The 6000-nt window shown below is 34.3% G+C and overlaps 1 long non-coding RNA gene across 5 annotated transcripts in view; it reads right to left on the bottom strand.

Moving 5' to 3' along the window:
- Window positions 1–2650: 2650 nt before the first annotated feature.
- LOC141581603 (uncharacterized) overlaps window positions 2651–6000 on the bottom strand; it is a 117463-nt gene continuing 114113 nt past the window's right edge. For all 5 annotated transcript variants that reach the window (XR_012514313.1, XR_012514312.1, XR_012514314.1 and 2 more), the window contains one exon: window positions 2651–5059. This is a non-coding gene — a long non-coding RNA (uncharacterized LOC141581603). The remainder of the gene's footprint in view (window positions 5060–6000) is intronic.

Raw genomic sequence — 6000 nt, 5'->3', positions numbered from 1 at the left:
AATTGAGAATTTGGTGTACCCTATCATTTGCTTTAACCTTTTTAAAATCATCATTAGCATTCTCAGTTTTGTTTTGTTTTGTTGTTTTGTTTATATAAAAAGAATATTGGCCTGTAATCCCAGAACTGTGGGAGGCCGAGGCGGGTGGATCAAGAGGTCAAGAGATCGAGACCATCCTGGCCAAGAAACCCCATCTTACTAAAAATACAAAAAAATTAGCTGGGCGTGGTGGTGCACGCCTGTAGTACCAGCTACTCAGGAGGCTGAGGCAGGAGAATTGCTTGAACCCAGGAGGTGGAGGTTGTAGTGAGCCGAGGTCGTGCCACTGCACTCCAGCCTGGTACCTGGTGACAGAGTGAGACTCTGTCTCAAAAACAAACAAACAAAAAAGAATATTGGTGGTTTTTTGTACCTGATATTATGGGACTTGTACATCACGTTGCTCAGGTTTCTTACCCTTCACATCGTGGCCTATCCCTGACTGAATTAGTAAAGGCAGTTTCCACATGAACTTACAACTAATATAGTAATTATCAGTTTTGCCAATGTTTGTTCTTGTTCACATATGAATGTTAGCTAAAACACCTTTGATTGCCAACATTAACCCATTAAATATGTATTTGACTCTTAACAGTCAAAATAGAATTTGAGTTTCAAGGCATTTTCAGAATCTTCTCATCCACTGGTATTCTATAACAATATCCTAAAGCTTGTCGATTTCAGTATCCATTGAGAAAATATGTTTTTTTTTCATCTGTTTCTGTGGCTTAAAAACTGGGAATAAGCCTTTATTATCTTCTGATTTTCTTATTTCACTGTGGAGAATCTTGTAGACTCCAGAACTCAATAAATCATTATACATTGTCTCATTCATGGCCACTTAGTAGCAGAAATCGTCTCAATGTTTGGGCACAAAAATAGTAAAATAAAAATTGTTAAGATTCTCACATAGAGCTAATTGGATATTGACATATTGCATAGCACTCAGCAAAGAGATATGTTTATTTTTTGAAGAAATTGGTATTTTCTATTTCCTTTTTAAATGTATAAAACATAACCATTTCTGTGCATTATCGTTGCTAACAGCCAAATACATATTTATTGAAGCAAACTCATTTTTCACTCCACTATTTGAAATTAAGTTAAAAATTTATACAGCATTCAAGTGTACCTTATGTGCAGAGCAATACTCAGTGATCAGTTTTTACGAATTAAGAGAGGGTCCTTAAATATTTGCACAATGTGAAATATCCATTGGCTGTAAAATGATGTTTATCTTGAAAATAGAGGATTATATCAAGACCCGAACCAGTAGTAAGAATTGTGTAACTGTAACTATGATTTCCTTCTACTTTTTAAATTTTACTAACTACACACTTCATTGACTTTATATATCCATATGACATCGTTTTCCTTCAAATTCTGAGGCATTGTGAGTCTGTGTCTCTGTGTGTGCATTTGCACACACAACTGCCACAAAAGAAGCTACCAAGCATCCAAGCATATTTTAAAAATTTTTGTATAAAACACTTCTAAACATAAATCAAAAAATATGTGGCTGTCATGACTGGTTATTACAACACAAATCATGTGTTGGCCTATAGCTGTTGAAATCCCTAGCTGCTGAATGTCCTAGAAATTAAATTATATTTTTCTTTTCCTGCACTCTGTGGAATTTGAGGCTGATCTCTGAGGTTAAATCACTTTTTTGACCTCAAAGATCTTTCAAGAAGTATTCATAAGAAGCTGTCTCTGGAGCCTTCCACTTTATAGTAACAAATGATATGAACTGTGTAGCTAGTTTAAAAAAAAAAAAAAAAAAAAAAAAAAAGCAAGTAAAGTTTAGCTAATAGAATCTAACATCAGGTGAATGAGATTTTCTTTGGCCACATATTTGTTCTTTTTTCATTTTCATATCTAAAGCAATTATTTTACCAAAATCAAATAATATTCTATATCACATTAATACCTTCAAATGATTTTACTTAAGGTAATAACCAGAGATATTAGGGGAAAAATGTCTCTCCCATCTATGACTTTTATGAAAATAGATTTTCTTTAAATATAAAAAAGTTTGAGTTCTAACTTTCACTTCCTTAGACAAAGATGCCCTGAGTTATTTGGTAAGTCAGCAATAGTATTTATGTTTCTTAATTGGTAAAAATTATTTAATAATTTGTCAAGAGTTCTGGATACAGGGTAAATTTGTTTCTTTTGTTTTCTTATATTGCTGTGAGAAGGAGCATGTAAGTAAGTATTCCCTACAAATAATTTTTTAAATTGAAATTTACAAACACAGAGTTTAGTGAACATATTTTTTCTCACATTAGATGATTTTTAACCTTAAAATCAATTTTATCAATAATGTGTAGGCGATACTTGGATTCTCTGTTCATTTTTTTTTCTTATTAAAGTATATTTGAGGAAATGGTTCACTTCCTTTTTTAAAATTATACTTCTAGTTCTGGGATACATGTACAGAATGTGCAGGTTTGTTACATAGGTATACACGTGCCATGGTGGTTTGCTGTGCCCATCAATCCATCACGTACATTAGGTATTTCCTCTAATGCTATCCCTCCCTACCCCTCCACCACCTGATAGGACCCCATGTGTGATGTTCCTCTCCCTGTGTCCATGTGTTCTCATTGTCCAACATCCACTTATGAGTGAAAACATATGGCGTTTGGTTTTCCATTCCTGTGTTTGCTGAGAATAATGGTTTCCAGTTTCATTCATGTCCCTGTAGAGGACATGAACTCATCCTTTTTTAGGCTGCATAGTATTCCATTGTATATATGTGACACATTTTCTGTATCCAGTCTATCATTGATGGGCATTTGGGTTGGTTCCAAGTCTTTGCTATTGTGAATAGGGCTGCACTAAACATTCATGTGCATGTGTCTTTATAGTAGAATGCTCTATAATTCTTTGGGTATATACCCCTAATGGGATTGCTGGGTCAAATGTTATTTCTGGTCCTAGATCCTTGAGGAATCACCATACTTACTTCCGCAATGGTTGAACTAATTTACACTCCCACCAACAGTATAAAGGTTTTCCTGTTTCACCACATCCTTGCCAGCATCTGTTATTTCCTGACTTTTTAATGATTGCCATTCTAACTGGCATGAGATGGTATCACAGTGTGGCTTTAATTTGCATTTCTCTCATGAGAAGTGATGATGAGCTTTTTTCATGTTTGTTGGCCACATAAATGTCTTCTTTTGAAAAGCATCTGTTCATACATTTCACCCACTTTTTGATAGGGCTATGATTTGTTTTGTAAATTTGTTTAAGTTCCTTGTAGATTCTGGATATTAGCCCTCAGATAGATAGATTGCAAAATTTTCTCACATTCTGTAGGTGGCCTTTTTGATTATAGTTTCTTTTACTGTGCAGAAGCTCTTAAGTTTAATTAGATCTCATTTGTTAATTGTGACTGTTGTTGCAATTGTTTTTGGTGTTTTAGTCATGAATTCTTTGCCTATGCCTGTGTCCTGAATAGTACTTGTATAATTAAAAGATTTTAAACAATATATGGATAATTAAGTAAACATTTTTTTTATTATGATAAGTGCAGTGTTTGAATAGGAAGTAATTCCCAGTGAATAGGAAGTAAATGGAACAAAAGAGAGGCCTCAGAAATAACACATTTACTTGATATATAAAATTAAAAATAAGGATTCAAATAAAAAGACAAGCTACATGGTAAGAATGATTTTATCATGCTGATTTTGATTGCCATAAAGCATTATGCTAACAATATTACTACCACTGCTACTATAACTAAGTAAACAAAAAGAGATATTTAACTGGGCCTATTTCTTAATGGTGATATGGTATTTTGTTATCCACTACCACTCAGTTGGGTTATTAAATATCACTTTGTCTAGCCTTTCAAAATTATTTATGAATCTAATCATTTTATCTTGGTTCATAATATATTACTGAGGCTCAGAGCTTTTCCTAAAAAGAGCACCAAAATTTGGTTTTAATTCTCTCCCAACTGCGTGAAAATCTCAGAAATTTGATTTCTCCTTAATGAGGGAGTAAAATAGGATACAGAAACGTCTTAGCATGCCCATCCTGTCATGATGATGCTCACTCCCTGAAAGACCTCCTGTGTCCACAAGGCCCCCCAGTGCATTTTGGAGTTTTTGTCCTGATAGTCAATGCTCTGCTCTTGAGACTGGTGTTCATATTCAGTTCTTGGGCTGTTATACACCTCTCAGTTTGGATTTCTTATGTGGAAAACACAGAAATTTGGGGTTTGGAGATTATAACTCAACATTGCTGTCTAATTTATCTTCCATTTGGGGAAATCAAAAATTTCAATTTATGTGTTTTCTGTGTTTTACAACTGAATTGATAGTAGCTTACGGAAACTGAGATGAGACTATTGGGCCATACTTGTTTTGCTCGCCATGTAAAACTAAGAAAGTATTCATTGGTGTTTAATCATTGCTAAAGCATCCTAATGTTTTGCACAGGTTGATTGTAATCAAAATAGCTTATAATAGGAAAGCAATGACTTAACAGATAGTTGAACTGCTTTTATTATAGGAAACAATGTTCCTTAGGAAGAAGTTTAAATTATATCTAAACCTATATGAAGGAGTGTGATAGGAAGTGTGATATTAAAATGGAAGATTGAGCTGAAACAAAAATTGAGTATTTGGAAGTGAATAGCTGCCATAAAATATTTCAGTATATTTTCTTTATTAAAACTTCTGAAGCTAGGCTAAGCTGAGTTACAGAATATAATAGCCACTATTTCAGTTTCCCTTGCTTTTAGGCATTGCAAGATAAACAGGTTCTAGTAAATGGGATGAATCAATAACTGGAATTGTGTAGCTTCTGGAAAGTATTCTTAGTGGGAGATAACTTTTTTCTCCTCGTTGCTGGATTTTCATATTCTCACCCTGTAGACTTTTCATGTGGTCTGAAGTCTGTCATGCATTTTGTGGGTGTTATAGTCGTGGCCAGTTCCAGACGCAGATGCCATTATGATTCCAGCCAATGGTGGCTACATTTATGTAGATAACAGGATAGAGAGCTGGAAGAAACACAGATCTTTAATGAATCATTGATATCGACTAGGTACCTTCTGACATATTACAAGAGATATATTAAGTCCCAACTTCCTTTTTCTGGGGCATTGTGGCAGTTACTACATTTCCTTCTAGCTGGGGCACCTTTGGAAACTCTATCAGTTTCTCTCTGTCACTTTCGGCCTCTGCTTTTCTCTGACTCTTTTCTTTTCCTTTCAGAACTCTGGTTCTAATACACACTTAGGGGTTTCTTTATTCTGTCCATATTTTCTGAACCCCCGCTTCCCAGATTCTGTGGTTGAAATAAATAATCTAGAATGTTTTGGAAACATTTCCCGACAATTATTGTTGCCATTTTATATCCCCCAAGGTTCATTTACTTGTTGGAAACTTGTTTAATAAGCGAATTTTAGTGAAATTTTTATCAGCTGTTATTAGACAACTATACATTAGTTTCTAGATAACATTATAATGCTACTTTAGTCTTTATGTTCATTAAAAATAAAGGTCAGATTAAATAGTGTGAACATTTTAGAACACAGGCTTATCAGCAGAGAGAATTAAATACCTCTTAATTTTTTTACAAAGGGATGGTTATCTCTTCTGCCCATCCGTATGTCCAGAACTGCTATAAAATAGGTGCAAATTAATGTAATAAATTTACGATATGAATTATCTTGCAAATATGTATATACACAAACACATAAATTGACCTTCACCTCAGGACAGATCCATTACTCTGTAAGTATTGCATTCTCATACTTCATGTATACAGTGTTGACTGTTATTGAGGAAAAAGTCAAAGAGAACAGGTCCTTGTTTGGCAAGCTAGATGACAGGAGGAATACTCAGTTCACTGTGACAAAGTAGGCAGTTCTAAGATAAATAGCTCCTAGCAATGCTTTGGAAGGGAAATTTTCCTTAGATGGCTCTATAGAAACTCTGT

This window comes from Saimiri boliviensis, chromosome 16, assembly GCF_048565385.1.
Source record: "Saimiri boliviensis isolate mSaiBol1 chromosome 16, mSaiBol1.pri, whole genome shotgun sequence".
NCBI lineage: Eukaryota > Metazoa > Chordata > Mammalia > Primates > Cebidae > Saimiri > Saimiri boliviensis.
This window is presented reverse-complemented; position numbering and strand designations above follow the sequence as displayed.